The sequence below is a fragment of the Ceratotherium simum genome, chromosome 13 (genome assembly GCF_057802395.1).
Source record: "Ceratotherium simum simum isolate JZ-2026a chromosome 13, ASM5780239v1, whole genome shotgun sequence".
NCBI lineage: Eukaryota > Metazoa > Chordata > Mammalia > Perissodactyla > Rhinocerotidae > Ceratotherium > Ceratotherium simum.
The window spans coordinates 28,018,067-28,031,004 of NC_141912.1; positions in this window are offsets into that span (position 1 = coordinate 28,018,067).

The window sequence follows — 12,938 nt, forward strand, 5'->3', positions numbered from 1 at the left end:
TTATGCAATTAAAAAAAGCCAGCTAAAAAGTTAAACAACTAGTGGGAAGCCTATTTTAATCTTTTAAAATTTTTAAATAAAATCAAAAATATTGTACTGCCTCTTTAAGAAAAAATAATTAAGAAATTAAACATGCCAGCAGCTGAAGCTGAATCTGCTGCTCCTCTCCCCTCTCTTGCTGAGCTTCCCGCTTCAACTCCCCCGAAATTCCTGATCTAAAATTAAGCGAGTAAAAATAAGTAAACTTTTAAAGTAATTTAAAATTGTGATGACTATTCTAAAAAACTTCTGTTTCAGATAAGTTCACCTTAAGGGTCACCCTTAAAAGAAAAAATTCAAAACCTCTCACAATAAAATACAATCTTTAATTAATACACAGAGACTTCTAAAAGACAAAGTTATTTCAAAAACAGCTTCCAAAATCTTTTTGGTAACTTAAAGCTTTAGAGTTTTGCTAAATTAAGTTAATAAAAATTTATTAAATCTCTGAGTCACTTCCACATAAAATAAAACATTAAAAATTAGTTACTAAGCATAGATTTGTCTTCCTTTAGTTTCTTATCTCAGAGAAACTGAAAGATACTTGCGTTTATTGATAAACATATTCTGTACATGTTAAAAAAATTTTCTGGGAAAAAGTACAAATTTCTAAAAAGTCTATATACAAAAAAACCAAAAAATAAATTAGCTAGAAAAATATAAAAAATAAAAATTTTTATTTATTTTATTAAAAAATAAATTTATCCTAAAATACTAAAAAAAAGCAAAACATAAAACAAATTCTAAATATAAAAAATAAGCGACAAAAGATTTGTAAAAATAAAGCCTTGAAGAGTTTTGTACATGATCAAGTTGACTAAAATAGGCTAATAAAAAATTAAGATTTGACTTTCTCTCTTATAAAAGTAATTTTCTTAAACTTTTGGTCTACTCTTTATATAAAAATTAAAGATATTCTTTTAAATAAATCTATATAAAAGACAAAACATCTATGTTTTGTTAAAATAATTTCCTATGTTCAAAAAGACTAAAGTCTCTCTATTAAGTTTTTTCTTTTTCTTTTTTGATTGTTTTAACTCTTTGTTTGCCTTTCACTATTTCTGTTGTCATCTTTATTTAATAAATAACTAAGCATTGTTTCCTGTTTGACCAAATGTTTTAAAATCTTTTAATATTTTTGATAAACTTCTGCCAAATTTAAAGTTTTTTTAACTTAAAAAAATTATAAAAAAACATATGGTTATAATGTCAAAATACAATTATTACTATATTTCATGTTAATGCTCACAGTTCTTTAATTTCTACAAAACAAAAGTATAACTCTTATGCTGATCAGCTGGTGCAAAGTCATGCAGCACACAACCCAGGCTTAACACGATGGGTCCACGAAAAAAGTAGACACTTGAGAAAACAAACTTCATACAGGTGGGCACAACAAAGGAGAATCCTTGTCACCCATGATAATATTGCCACTGCAGTACAACAATGCCAATTATGCCAACAGTTAAATAAACGGGGAGTTCCACACCCCTATCAAAGTCATATTCAAAAAACATTATTTCCCGCCCATACCTGGCAAATAAATTTTATTAGACCATTGCCAATTTCTTGTAGATATATTTATGCCTGCACTGCTGTTGATACATATTCTGGTTATTTATTAGCTATGCCGGCTAAAGCAGCCACCCAACAGAGTGCCATAAAATTCTATAAAACACCAAAGCAGATTCAGAGTGACAACAGTTCCCACTTTACGGGTAAGTTGATTCAAACTTATACAAAAAAAAATCATATAAAATAAATTTATCATATACCTTATTACCCCAAGCTGCAGATCTCATAAAACAAATAAATAAATTGCTTAAACAACAATTAAAAAAACTCAGTCATAGCTCATTAAAGGAGTGGCACAACCATCTAAGTACTGCTCCTCTGTCAAGGTTATTACCAACAAAGATTACAAAAGTGGCAGCCGCCACCCATGAGTTTACGACCTTAACCTGTTGGCCCTTGACTCAATCTGCTAAACCGCCTTTTCGTGCCACGGCCAAAGCGGCTAGATTAAATTTATCTACTGTTTATTCTATTCAATTGTCCCCTGAGAAGCAATCTATAGTCCATACTGAGCTAGAGATACAATTCCCCAATAACACTTTTGATTTGTTAAAAAGACACTCTAGACTGGCAACAAAAAGTATTGATATACTAGGAGGAGTCATTAGTTCAAATTACCAAAAAAAAAAAATAAAATTTATATTATATAATGATAAAAACACAATATTAACTATAAAATGTAAAAAACAAATAAAACAATTATTGATACTTCCCCTCCTGACTCCAAGTATGTCACAAAGACAAACTCCAACTAAATTAACTAAAAGAGGAAGGCAAAAATTTGGGTTTACAGATAAATAAAAACCTAGAGCAAAACGTGAGTGACACATCCACCCAATGCGGCTCCCCGTGCCGCAGAAGTAGTGGCCCAAGGGCCCCGTACAACACGCATAGTCATATATCCAAAAAATAAACAATTATATCATGTTCCTAAAAATTCTGTTTCTTTGCGTAAATAAATATTCCTGCTGTGTTCGCTATGCTGTGCTACACCTCCATGTCTACTGCAGACCTGCACATCAACTAATATCTCTATAAGACAACCTTTGACCCTGCACTGCTAGAGCCACTGCTGGACACCACTGGGACCTGTAACCTAGACTATAAATAGCCAAAATGTTTAATCTCAAAAACATCAAGCAACTTCTCAATACAAAATAATTTCTCTATTACCCTGCCTTCTGCTACCCTCCGTGATGGTGGCTGGTCTAGACTTCTACAAGCTAATTTGTTAGGCCTAAATGTTACCTTGTCTAATGTTATCTTTAATACTGTACATAATTTACAAAATCAAATTAATAATATTTCATATTCTAAAAAATTATTTAATTAGTTACCTTAGAGTTTGTCCTTTATTACAAAAAATTTTATAATTATTATAATCATTAGATTTTAAATCCTTAAATGTGCCTTATATACTTGTATACAAAGTTCATTGTCTATACATATAATGTCTTATAATTAATAAAGAAGGCCACGACCAAAAATGTCTTGACATGAGTACAGCCATGTTTGGCCGCTCCATTGACCTACAACCACCAGCACAAAAAAAAATATAAAAACTGCTTTCTGCGTGGTAAAAACTGGCCCTTCTCCCATAAAGATAGTTACAATATATAAAAATTTCAAGGCTCTTTGGGCGCCACAGCCTGAGACAGACTGGCCATCTATGCCGGGCTGAGACAATAAGCAAGATAAACAATGCACGTACACAACTAGTGGGCTGAGACGATAGCCAGGGGGCTCAGTGCACGTAGGCCACTGATAACCATTTGTGCATAAAAACACTAAATGCTTGCTCTAAAAAAAAGCTCTGTAACTGCTTACTCTAAAAATTACTAATAGTATAATAACTACTAAAAACTAAGCCCGAGTAAGAGTTCCACCTGTGAAAGGGACGCCTTGCCCAAAATATGTGATTCCAGCCCAGCCATGTTGATTGACAAGACTCTCCCGACAGTGGGGCGTAAATATTGTAAATAATTAATTTATTATAAAATAATTAATCTAATATGTTCTCTTTTCAGTCAACCTAGTATTTCTCTTTCCAGTTAATTTATGTCATTTCCCTTCAGTCAATCTAGTGTTTCCCTTTCTGATCGATCTGATATTTTTCCCTCTTATTATAGGACCTATTCAAATCTGCTGCTATCTCAGCCAATATAAATGTTTTCCCTTTCCAGTCGAGCTAGTGTTTTTTCCCTTTTATTATTTGACCTATTCAAATCTGTTTGCAGACTATCGCCTTTACTATCCTCTATATAATAAAATATACCTTCAGTCCATTTGCTTAGAGTAAAAAGTTTTTTTACATCTCCAGTCAAATCCCCAAACCTGTCATAACACCCAATCCCTGGTCTCAAACTCATCTCCACACAGATGTTTGAGCTCTAATATCTGGATAGGAAGTTGGCAGCAAAGACAAGGATTTCTGGAAAGGGGCACTCGTTTAACATATATTATTTAAATTTTTGTTGAGTTCTAACTGAATGGTGTTGCTACAAAAATGACACAGTAGAGGGAAGTAGGAGAGAGTCTGCTCTTACTGAGACAGTACCTTCATATGGATAAGAAGAAGTTATATTCCTCATTTTCAGTATTGGTATATTAGGAAATATTTGTTTCCTGCTCTCTCCTTCCCTTTGCATATAAGGAGGCAAGCTACACAGGTAGCAGTGCTCACAGGAGCCAGGATGGTCTGATTATTTTGGAAGAGGAACAGCCATTTTGTAAGACATAAAAGTAGGATTAATTTTTCCAGCAACTACATGCAGAGAATTTGATGTCTAAAGCGATCCCCAGTAGATTCCAAGTATCCCTCCTTTGTCAAAGAAAAGTCCTTCTTCCACTTCTGGGTAAATCCTTCCACTTGTGACTTTGACTATATTCTGACTTGCCTCCTTGGAATCTAGCTCCATCAGTGAGCCCCATCCTCTGTTTCAAATCTCTTCCCCAGTCATTCTCTCTCTTTTCTTTCTGAGCCACACTCTTGTATGTATCGCTGTAAATAGTTTCTTGTCAGCTTCCTTGTCTTTTTTTTTTTTTTTAAAGATTTTATTTATTTATTTTCTTTCCCCCCAAAGCCCCAGTAGATAGTTGTATGTCATAGCTGCACATCCTTCTAGTTGCTGTACGTGGGACTCGGCCTCAGCATGGCCGGAGAAGCGGCGCCTCGGTGCGCACCCGGGATCCGAACCCGGGCCACCAGCAGCAGAGCGCAAGCACTTAACCGCCAAGCCACGGGGCCGGCCCCAGCTTCCTTGTCTTAATGAATCAACTCCCTGTAATTTTTTCCCATTTCTACTACTCCACTGAAACCACTATGAAGAAAGTAATCAACGACCTGTTTTTACAAAATTAAGGAACTGGATTAATTTTTTTGGTGGCAAATGTCAGAAATCCTATTAAAACTAGCTTAAGCAAAGAGGAGAAGGTCTCAAGTTTTGTCTGGGCTTGACCCAACAGACAGAATGTGTCCTGATCCTTTTATTTCCTCTCCTGTCCAAAAATCCTTGAAAAGGCAGTCAGGAGCCTAGTTATATTAGGTGGGCAACATGGATCAATCAACTCTGGTCAGGTCAGTGGATTTATGTGAGATCACCTTATCTTGTTACATAAAAAATGTGTTTATGATTTAAACAACTTTTAGTTGAATGTTGTTTTTTGTTGCCAAGTACATTTTAATGAATTTATATTTTTTCAGTTTTTGCTAATCTGACTAGCAAAATGTATCATTTAATCATTGTTTCTGGTGGCATTTCCTCAATTGGAATTTTTTCCATGTATTTGTTGTTTTTTTGTAGTTATTTCCCAGAAGAGTATATCTGTTCTTATCTGTGTTAGATTTGTTGTTTTTTTGTAGTTATTTCCCAGAAGAGTATATCTGTTCTTATCTGTGTTAGATATTATCATTTTGCACAATTTCTCCTTCTCTCTCCTGCTATATATTCCATATGGGTGAAGTACAGTTCCTCAATCCACTGACATTGGGTTTAGCAATATGACTTGATTTGACCAATGGAATGTGGGTGAAAGGAGAGTGTATGGTTCTGAGCTGAGGCTTTAAAAGTCATAGCAAAAGTTTCCAGCCCACCTGCCTCCTGTATTACTCCATGAGAAGAGCATAGCTGGTAGCTGCTGGTCTGAAATGAGGAGACATATAGAGACAAAGATAACACAACAAAAACCTAGCCAATCCCAGCTGAGCCCAGCAGGGCCTAGCCAAGCAGGGACTGTAAGTGAGAAGTAAATGTCTGTTGCTTTAAGCCACTGGAATCCTTGATCCATTTTTTTTTCTTTTAGGCTGTTCAACACTTTCCTTATTTATTTGAAAGATCACTGTCAGATTTATATTATATAAATATAATAGACAGAGTATATTTATCTGTTATACATTCAAAATATTTTCTAAACTAATTTTATTTTTATATTTATTAATAGCTTTTTTCAATATAGAATTATTAATTTTCAATGGGGTTAAATCCAGGAATTTGCTTCTTTATGGTAACTTTCCCGAGAGTCAACACTTGCTGTCTTTTCCCTCTATTTACGTAACTATGCATCTAAATTTATTCTAATATTTAAAAAGTACATTAAAACAATAATATATCCAGGATTTATTTTGGTTCACATAGTGAAATAAAGACCTTAATTTGTTCCAAAGAGTTAGCCTCCTGTCCCACTGGAGATTTTTACTTATTCTTTTGAAATACCATTTTTTTTTTTTTTTTTTTTTTTGGTGAGTGAGATTGGCCCTGAGCTAACATCTGCTGCCAATCTTCCTCTATTTTGTACATGGGTCTTTGCCAGAGCATGGCTTGATGAGTGGTGTAGGTCTGCACCTGGGATCCGGGCCCAGGAACCCAGGCTGCCAAAGTGGAGCACACCAAACTTAACCACTACAACATGGGGTGGGTCCCATGACATACCATTTTTATAATACAATCTTCCCTTGACTTATGAAGGCAATTTTTGCATGAAAAATATAAGGCCAATTATCATAAGTGGAATTAATATCACCATTTGTTACAATGGAAACATATTAATACATCCCTGAGTCCCCAAACTGACAACTGAATCCATTGACAACTGAATCCATTTATTCACCAAACATTTATTGAGCCTATGTTCTAGGCATTTTTCTAGGACACGGGGATACGGCAATAAATAAAATAGATTAAAAATCCATCCTCCCATGGATACTATATTCTAGTAGGAAAGCAGAATTTACGAAATGGATTCCTGGAGAAAAATAAAGCAGGGAAGGAGAATAAGAAATCAGAGCAGGAGGGATAGATACTATATGGCGTTCCAAGCTATTGTAAGGTCTTTGATTTTTACCTAGAATGAGATGGGAAGTCACTGGAGGGTTTTGAGCAGAAGAATGACATAATTTAATTTATATTTTAAGAGGATCTGTCTGGCTGCTGAGTTGAGAATAGACTGAAGGGGAGCAAGGGCAAGTTCAGTGAGATCAGTAGGAGTTATTGTAATGATACAGTAATCTTGGAAAGAAAAGATGAAGGTTGATTCAGTACTTTTGATAATACAAAGCCATTATTCTTTGTTATGAAGAAAGATTGGGATATATTAATGTGCCAATTACTACATAGGTACAAAAGCATTTACCAGATGGGGTTAAAGTCATATTAGGTCAAGTACATGTATAATCTGCACCTTGTCATCATGAATTTGAATTTTTGGCTAGTTTATTTGCTAAGATAAGCAAAAAGCTCTCCTATCAAATTCAAAGATTTTTATAGTAATTGCCATTAGGACTTGCAATGAAATGTCTTGTCATTAGGAAAATGCATTTGTTGGACATAAGTTAAAGAAAATTGGGTTTGGTCCTTATAGTTTAAATTAAGCTTTTTTTAAAAATTCTTATCACCCTGCTCTGCTCAGCTCACTTCTTGTTGTTTAGTGTTTTAAGTTCTTTTTTGGTGTTTTACCTCCAATAATTACACATTATTACTAATATTATTTTAGAGTAAATGTTTATTTAGACTTCTCAGAAGTTCATTATTTTCTTTGCTTATCATTCCTCGTTGAGCTCAGTTTTTCCTTCACGGTTTAATTTTATTCTTTCTTAATCACGTCCTTAATAGTTCTTTTGGTGGAAGTTTGTAGGTGATGAAGTCTCTCATGAGATTTCTCAAAATATTTTTGTTCTTCTGCCATTCTTGAACACCACAGTGATCAGTGGGTTGATCTATATTAGGTTTCTCAGCTCTTTGCAAACATTTTTTAACTTCTGGCTTCTGTTGTGGCTGTTGAAAAACCTGCCATAAGTCAATTTTATTTATTTGTTATTTCTTTTATTCCCAGTTGCTTTTAATATCTTTTTTTCCCACCCCGATGGATCTATGAATCAGTTTAGTTTTATTTGTCTTGCTTTGGGCTGGTTTTGTTGAATTTGAGGGCTCAGGCCTTTTATCAATTCTAGAATATTCTTATGCTTTATCTCTTCAAAGATTACTCATTGCCCATTCTCTCTATTCTCTTGTTATTAACAGATGTTGGAACCTCTTACTGTCTTCTTCATAATGTCAGTTCTTTCGTAATTTTCTTTTTTTTAATCTTTTTATTCTGTCTTCAGCATAATTTTTGTCAGATTTATATTCTATTTAACTAATTATTTTATATTTTAAACTTTGAAAAGATATCAAAGAGTATTTATAACATATGTACACGGCATTAAAAAACACCCAATAAGTTGAACACCCTTGTACCTTCCACCCATGTTAAGAAACAGAATATAACCCGACTGGCTCTACCAAATTCACAACCCCCTCCTTCCTTCTGTCACTCAACACAAGTAACCACTGTCCAAAATTCTGTGTTCGTAGTTTGTGGGCTTTCTCTTATATGTTTTTACCACATAATATCTCTAATTTATGCTGTTTAGGTTTTCAAACTTTCAAAACTTTTTATAAAGTTTTTTATATAAGTGGAATAATACTTGAGTGTTCTTCTGCAACTTGGCTTTTTCTTTCAATATTATAGTCTTAAATTTAATCTATGTTGATGTGTGTAACTGTAGGCCACTCATTTTTAAAGTCAACTTTATTAAGGTATAATTTACCTACAATAAAATACACCAATTTTAATTTATATATATATATTACAATTATATACTTTGACGAGTTTTGACAAGTATATATATATATAGACATATATATACATATGTAAACACCACCACGATCAAGATATAGAACATTTTATTACCGCCCAAAATTCTCTCAGTGATGACCCATTTTTACTGCTGTATTCTAGTTGTTGAATAAACGTAGTACATATTCTGTGAATGGACATTTGGGTTGTTTCCCATTTGGACTTTTATGAGTAGTGATGTTATAAACATTCAAATATATGGCTCCTCCAAGCGCTTGACATATAACTAAGAGTGGATTTGTAAGACTGTAGGGCATGCCCATCTTCAACTTTACTAGGTAATGTCAAATTGTTTCCCAAAGTGGCTGTACCAACATGTACTTAAAATCCACAGTCTAGGAGCTTTAGTTGATACACTTTCTTTCCAACACTTGATACTTTAATTTGGGCCAATCTGGTGAGTAAAAAATGATATTTCATTGTAATTTAAACATGCATTTCCATGATTACAAATGGTTTTAAGTATCTTTTTATGTCTGTTGGCCATTCAGTTTCTCTCTTCTTTGAAGTGCTTATTTTGCTAATTTTTCTATTTGGTTACTTGTCTTTTTCTCATTGATTTGCAATAATTCTTTATATTTTGGACAATAATCCTTTGTTTGCATAATAATCTTTTGTCAAGTATATGTGTTGCAGATATACACTCCCAGTTTTGTTTAATGATTTCACATTTTATGGTGTCTTAAGATAAACAGAACTAATAATTTTAATATAGCTAAATTTGTTTTTTATGCTTTGTATTTTTGCAGCTTAAGAAATTATTTCCTTCTTCAAGTTCAAAAACAGATTCTTCCATATTTTCTTCTGTGAATGGACATTTGGGTTGTTTCTCATTTGGGCTTTTATAAGCATTGATGTTACAAACACTCAAATACGTGTCTCCTCCAGATGCTCTAGATATGACTAAGGGTGGATTTGAAGACTGTAGGGCATATACATCTTCAACTTTACTAGATAATAACTTATAAAACAAGTTTCATAGCTTTGCCTTTCACATTTAAGTCTGTAATATATTTAAAATGCAGAGATCCAATTTCATTGTCTCCCAAATGAATAGTCAATTTTTTCTTTTCTCCACTGAGCAGGAATAGTTCTGTCATGTCAAGTTTCTGTATACCATGGGATTGTTTCTGGGATCCCTATTCTACTCCAACGGTTTATTTGTCTATTGCTCTCTTAATACCACCCTTCTTACATACTGTAGGTTTATAATAAGTCTTGATGTTCGAGGTGAGAATAAACAAGTTTTCTCATTCTGTTTTTTTTTTTAATATTCCTTATCAAGTCTGACCCTTTGCTCTTGTATATAAATTTTAGATAGTTGTTAGACTGCATGAAACCTTTATTGGTATATTCCATAGAATTGTAAACTGGCACCTTTAGAATATCGAGCCTTTCAAATATACCCATTTTCTTTCATCCCTCCTACAATTTCCGCAATTCACGCAATTATCATTCATCTATTTCATTACAAAATTCTTCTTGGTCTCCTTGCCTCTAGGACTTCAATTTATTTTCCATGTGGTAGCCAGAAAAATCTTCCTAAAAATGTAATTCAAGTAACCTTCTCCTTATCATCCCGTTACTGACTTCCTAATGCCTCCAGGATCAAGGCCAAACTCAACATGGTTCATGTTTAAAAAGTGGCTTCTATTCGCTTGTGCATTCTCATCTCCGGCCATCTTTTTGCAAGCTATAGCACCCTGCATTCCTTTGTGCTCCTGTCACTCTGAGTTCACTTCTGGTTCCTCAAATTAACTAAGAGAGAAGATTTTTCAGATAGGAAAACAGTAATTTGGAAAATTTGCCCTCCTAAAGATGCAAAAGACATTTCAGTTAGGAATTAATTTGCATTTAAATAGTAAGATAAAGCACATCATAATCATAATCACTCTCTTAAAAGTCATACAATCCATAACAGCCTCATGCTCATTTCCTTTTTACATTTTTGAATGAGTCCAAGGTTTAATTAACTAAAACCAATTTAACACAAGTATATCAGAATACAAATGACAGTATGTTCTTTGAACCAGTAAATAAATGTTTTATTTCATATTCATAATTTCTAATTGTATATTTGGAACTTTCATAATATTCTTTCTATCCTGGTGAAGAACAGAAAAGACATTCTGGAAGTTATTATTTAGGAGAGCCCAGAAAGGGTACAGACTGGGCTAGTTTCCTCCTCCAATTTTCAAGGTTCCTAACAGATTCACTGCAGAAAGTACACAGCCACATCAGGGAAGGGGGCTCCTCCTAACAGGAATCTCTCTAGCACCTGACACAAGATCCTTTTGTCTGAAATAACCCAAGGAGCCAGCCAACCCAGAATAGAGGTCTCCAAAGGCCCAGGGTTTGATTGCACCACGAACACCATTCAAGTACTCCCTTTCAACACTCCTCTCCCTGCAACAAAACCCCACCCTGCTTTTCCGCCTCACTCTGGTTCTTTCCCGCCTCACTCTGGTTCTTTCCCAAGCTTCTCGCCACCAGAGCTGAGGGGGAAGAGGTCCTCTGATCCAGGCAAGTCTGGGCTGGGGCCCTGTGGAGGACCCATGGGAATAAAGTTGAGCAGGCCACTTGGCCCTCAACTGCAACTCCCTCTTCTATCCTGCTTCCCCCAAACTCAGACCTATTCATGACAATAAACATTGCTAGGAGGCCAGGATTGGAATAAAGACTCCAAAATATGTACACACACTGGAAGTGTAAACTGGTAACTTGCCCTCTGACTAAGCCCTAGAATTCTGGCTTTTTCATGGGGAACATGTGAGAATTTTTCAGGACATTTGTGGGGGACTTGCCCACAAATATATGTACAGAAAAATAGCTAGCTAGCTAGCTAGATAGCTTAACTTTCAGCTTACCTCTTTTACCTCCTTCAGCACCCAACAGCTACAAGTGTCAACAACCTCTGTTGGATAGTTCTCCTGGTTGGGGGACAGTTTTCCTGACTGGGACATTAGCTGAGGGCTCAGACTTACATTCCTTGGTGTCGACCCACAGGAAACTTGCATTTCTTTGCCACCCCAAATTATGGGAAGGCAGGCTGATCTACTGCAGGGCTAATCACCTCCCTCTAAGTTTTTTTATTCCTGCTCAGGTAATCAGGGAGCAGATCAGGAAGTGTGCTGCCTAAACTAACTGCAATTACCTTTGCAGTGTATGCAAATACCACATGTCTACAGACATGTGAACTCACGGCAAAAAAAAGCAGAAAATAGGAAGGAAAACATCAGGTGATCTACAGAATCACTAGTCGTCAAGTTCATGTTAAGATTTCATAGTATAAAAACTGTATTTCAATAAAACTGTTGAATGAAAAAAATGTACAATAAAACAATAAAACAAACAGGTAGGAGGGAAGGGAAGAAAGATAAATATTCCTATGTCTTAAAAAGGTGAAGGTAAAGCAATTCAGCCTCCTGGTCCTGAGTCATTTTGAGGAAAAATAGGCAGGCATCTAATTCAAATATCTGAGAGTGCTTCACACCAAAAATCTTGTCCAGATGATTCCAATTCTGTTCTCAGATATCCAATGCTTTATATTTGTCAGAGAGAAAATAAGGAAATTTAGTTCTCTTTTAAAGTGTACTCTTTATGTCCCTCTCAGTTTATTTTCTCCCAGACCACGGTATTTATAGAAAGCAATGTGAAATCACCACATATATTGCTTTTTAAAATTAAAAATTGGAAGCACAATACTTTATTCAATCAATAAAGCAAACAGTAAAATTTAAAAAATGTAAATCCGTTAGTTCCAAAATATACTCAGCTAGGAGAGAAGACACATAAGATGTAGGCGAGCACAATTAAACCACTGACTTCTAAATCTATCCACTACTATCAGCTTTTTTGAGAAGCTGTAAGATTTTATTAAGACACACACAATAAAACATAACCCTACTAATGTTTCAGAACTGAATGTGAAAAACGTTTCCTCCACTTTCTAAAGATTTTGGGATCCAGTCCCTTGAAACTCTTTTCAATCAAAAGGCTAAATTGTTAGTGACATTTATATAACTAAATAATTTTTCTTTCTTCAACTTTCAATGTTACATTTCTTTGAAAAGAACTTACTGTAAGTTGCTTCCCTGTCTAGGAAAAGACATTTCCTTCAAGGATCCTGGCATGTTTTGCCCTAAAGATCT